The sequence below is a fragment of the Lactuca virosa genome, chromosome 4, assembly GCF_052849685.1.
Source record: "Lactuca virosa cultivar CGN04683 chromosome 4, Lactuca_virosa_CGN04683_v6, whole genome shotgun sequence".
In the NCBI taxonomy this organism is placed as follows: Eukaryota; Viridiplantae; Streptophyta; class Magnoliopsida; order Asterales; family Asteraceae; genus Lactuca; species Lactuca virosa.
Genome location: NC_136429.1, coordinates 280,699,478 through 280,704,370, shown reverse-complemented (window position 1 = coordinate 280,704,370; position 4,893 = coordinate 280,699,478). Strand labels below are relative to the sequence as shown.

Sequence of the window (4,893 nt, the reverse complement as noted above, 5' to 3'; positions counted from 1 at the left end):
AATAATAATAATAGTAATAATAATAATAATAATAATAATAATTATTATTATTATTATTATTATTATTATTATTATTAAAATTAAATGAATATTTATTCCAACACTTTAGGTTATATATAAGACAACCGGGTGTGGGCAACGCGGAACCCGCGTTATCTTACGTGGCAGGAGCGCTTAACGGCGCCATAACGGGGAACACCGCCCCAACCCCACGTTATTGCACGTTACGCCATCAGGCGTTACCGTGGTAACGAGTCATAACGCCAAAATTTTGACCGTTGTGCATTTTTGTCCCGTTGAAAAACGGTAATATTACCGTTGTTTGACACGGTGAAATGAAAAAAAAAATTTACTTCTTAAATTTACTTTAACTATATCAACATATATATATATATATATATATATATATATATATATATATATATATATATATATATATATATATATATATATATATATATATATATATATATATATATATATATCATTTTATTCACTTTAATTCCTCTATTCTATATCTATCTCTATTTCTCTATATCTATCTCTATTTCATTCAAAACAAAATAACCACTATGGATCAAAACCCGAATACCCCTCCTCCGAAGACAAACACATCGACTCCATTAGGTTTTGCGGGATATGAGGGATACATGAACCTTCTAAACTCCCAAAACTCACCACAAATTTCATATTCGGGCAATTTTTTCAATCCCGCCTCACCCCCAATACAATTCCCTACCTCACCATTTATGCAACAAAATGCAAACATTCAACAAAACCTTTTTAACACATTCGGTTTTAACACATTCGGTCCCATGCGCCAAACAGTCACACAACCCACACCCACGCAAGAACCCGTTGTCGAGACGCAAACCGGGAGTAGTCAGAGAGCATCGGGAAAAAAGGGAAACCAAAAAAGAAAGGGAAAGAGGTTGTTGTCGGGACAGATGAAACGGAAGCACCTCCAACATGGTGGACATCGGAGGAAGAGCATGTGTTGGCGGAGGCTTGGTGCGGTACTTCAAAACAACCAACTATGGGGAACGATATGAAGAGAGTTGCTTTTTGGGATGCCGTAATCGTCTAATTCCGCACGATTTTGAACAAGGGTGACACATATCGCAATAATGATATGCTTAGTGGCAAATGGACTCAAATTAGCCGGAAGTGCACCAAATTCAACTCCATATACAACAAACTTTCTTCGCAACGTCAAAGTGTTGCCAATGATTTCGATGTGTTTAGAGCCGCGAGGGAGGAATATCACGTGCAAATGGGGCACGTATTTGAGTATGAAAAAGTATGGGACATAGTGAGGAAAGATCCAAAATGGATAAAAACGCCAACATCACCGGAACAACAATCAAAGAGGTCTCGTGGTTCGGGTTCGGTTGACGTTTCCGACGGACACACGAACATCGACCTCAACGCGGACACCGATGAGTTCCCGGACGAGTTTGATGACATCGAGGAAATCTCTCCGCCACGACGACCGATGGGGCGCGACAAAGCCAAGCGCGCGCAACGACATGCGCAGGAGAATGAAAGTCGGCTTCGAGAGCACGACAAAATGAAAAAAAATTCGACGCCCACACGGAAATCGCAAATAAAAGATATGAATTGCAACGGGAGCATTTGGATTTCCTTCGTAAAGAAGCCGAAGAAGATCGTATATCGAAGGATTTGACAATTCTTACGACAAACTAAGCAAATTTACCACCGAGACGAGCTGAAGTGATACGGAGGATGAACGCAAAGATCGAGAACAAATACTTGGGCGAAGAATAGTTTGTTGGTATTTTTTTTTTAAATTATTAGCACTATCGTGTGTTTTTTTTTCAATGTTTTTTTTTTTGGTTTGTATGGTATTTTTAATTTACTATTTAATGAAATTATGTTTTATTAATTTATATGTTTTTTTTTATAGATATATGACATAAATAAAAAAAAATAAAACGAATTAGAAATATATGAAGTAAATAAAAAAAACAAATTAGAATAATAGAAATTAAAAACATTTAAAAAAATAAAAAAAGAAATAGAAAATACAATGTGTTATCTCATGTTATTTGGTGTTGCCCATTTCCACCTTTGGTGTTATAAGACCAAATTGTGACTAAGATGATGAGGTGGACAATTTTAGTGTGATAATATGTAATAACATATTGCTCATGCCTAGTGGTCTAACAAATTGGTGGAACTTAGTTGCAAGGTTGTTGCATTGTGTTTAAGAGATGCAGTGTTCAAATCATGATCTGTCTTTTCTTCTTTTGTAAAGGTAACAAATATGCCATCTCACCACCTGTGGCATTACTTCAACTGAATGAGCCCAATCAGCGCCTACATGACATGCCACCTTTACATGAAGCCGGCTAAATTTGTTAAAAGGAAGTGCAAAAAATTAATCAAACGTCAGACTTTAATGAACCCAAAATATGCAAAAGGGTAAAATCGAATATTACGTGAAAATTTAAGGAGTTTTATGAAATTAGCCCAATAAAATATTGTATAAAAATGTGATATTTTTAGAATAGTTAAATGATGGTTACTAAAAATAGAACATAAGAGAAAGGATAAATTTAAAAAGTTACATATCTAAAAATGAACACTTTATTTTCTTGATATTATTAATCAATTTATTCTTTCTCCAAAAGAACATTCATACATATTTTACATTTTACATGGTTATATATTATTTTTATTAAAAACATTAATTAAATTAAAAAAAACACCCATCTTACTAACCTTGGCTAGAAAACACAAAAATTAGTCTTTTACAAATACATGAGCTAAAAGGCAAAGATCATTCTTCTTGTGTATGGTTACCCCAGGCATAACATCAAAGTCTATATCAACACTGTTCTTATCATTCGGCAACCCCCAATCAAAAAAGTAAACAAGATTAGCAAGCAAAAGTTCCACAATCATAACTCCCATTGAGATTCCAGGACAAATTCTCCGGCCACCCCCAAACGGAATCAACTCGAAATCATTCCCTCTAAAGTCAATATTGCTACCCACAAACCTCTTCGGCAAAAACTCCTCTGGCCTTTCCCAGGATTCAGGGTCCCTTCCAATGGCCATTGCATTCACGAAAACAAGTGTTTTCTGTTTGATTTTGTAGCCATGCAAAATGGTAGGTTTTGCTGTTTCTCGAGGTATTAGAAGAGGAGCCGGAGGGTATAACCTCATGATCTCCTTTACCACTGCTTTCATATAGGTGAGTTTTGAAAGATCATCCTCTTCTACAATACCCTTCTTTCCCACCAAATTTCTCACTTCTTCTTGTGCTTTTTTCATTACTTTAGTGTTCTTTATCAGTGCTGTCATTGCCCAAATCACAGTAGCCGTACTAGTATCTGTTCCGGCTACCAGTACATCCTAAAAGAAGAACAAAGGAACATTGAGAGAGACAGAGAAAGATAGAGATAGAGAGAACTATAAACTGATCAGACAGTAGTGATTACCATGAGCAAAGCTTTAATGTGATCGTACGTGAGGTTTAAGAGCTGTTCTTCTTTGAGTCGTAGTAAGATGTCAATAAAATCTTCTTCTTTCTCACTTGACTTGGGGCTTAGATGTTCATCAATGAGTTTCTGATAAAACACATCAAAATACTGGAAGCATTTATCTAGACGACCAGTCTTGCCCAATAACATATCAATCAAACCCACAAAAGGAAGACCGCGCCAAATATCCGAAACGTAGAAATCAGCAAATATCAACTCGAGTTCAGTTAGTAATCGAAGAAGTTCTTTTCTTTCATGTTCATCTTGGTACTTCTTGCCATAACCCACTCTCATCATTATAGTACCCGCCACACTCTTCACGAGTTCGCTCAAGTTTACAGGCATAGACGAAAGAGCCATCTCATGTATCTTCTTCATGGCGCTCGAGACCTCTTCTTCACGGATATACCTAAAAGATTCCACCCTTTTAGGTCCTAACAAATGAAGCTTAAAAATCTTTTTCATCTCTCTCCAGTACTTGTTGTAGGGTGAAAAGGTCACATCAAGGCCATTGTAAGATAACCTTTTTAGTACCACAAAGGATGGCCTATTGCAAAAGATGATATCTTGTGTTTTCAAGACTTCTTTAGCTACACTCGCTGAAGAAACAACGATTACTGGGATGAAGCCGAAGTTAAGGGATACGATTGGACCGTAGGATTTGGAGAGCTGCGATAGGAAAGTAGGGATGTTTGAGTGATATATCTGATGCAAGTTTCCAATGAAGGGTAGTCCAAGAGGGCCTGGTGGAGTGAAATTCGATCTGCCATCGATGATTTTGGAAAGAAGGTAGAGGAGAGGAACAAGAAGAAACAGAAAAAGCAGACCCATTGTCGACTGTTAAGGTGTTATGGACTTCCACTAGTAGTTTTGGTTTAATACGCTACAAGTCTACAGGGATCTAAGATAAGAATGCCGTGGATTCATGATGTCTATACACGTGAAATTCACATGCACTTTTTTTGGTTGTTATAACATACGAATGTTTGTACAATCTTGACATTGTGTGATCATATATATATATATATATATATATATATATATATATATATATATATATATATATATATATATATATATATATATATATATATATATATATATAGGAGTATGATCAAATGAGAACACCTAAAAGGTTGAGAACGCGAGAACACATCTGACCCATTTAAATAATTAAATCTAAGGTTATTATCAAACGAACAATTTATGTAAAATTCTAAAAGTTATAGATATTAAAGTGTAACTTTAAATGGTGATAAGAGTATTATAGTAATTCGACGTATACCACCATTAGTTAATTCCTATAATTCATCAATCACTCACCTATTTCCTTCCATTTCCCGTCTCTCTCTTCATCTCTCTGTAAACCTAGGTATGCCTCCAC

General features: G+C 35.7%; 1 pseudogene across 1 annotated transcript; it reads right to left on the bottom strand.

Annotated features, from left to right (window-relative positions):
- Window positions 1-2,766: 2,766 nt before the first annotated feature.
- On the bottom strand, window positions 2,767-4,340 carry LOC145105924 (5-OH-xanthotoxin synthase pseudogene; annotated as a pseudogene). The gene is made up of 2 exons (XR_013707444.1): window positions 3,468-4,340; window positions 2,767-3,381 (listed from the first exon to the last, which is right to left on the bottom strand). The product of XR_013707444.1 is annotated as a 5-OH-xanthotoxin synthase pseudogene (transcript).
- Between the last annotated feature and the right edge of the window lie 553 nt (window positions 4,341-4,893).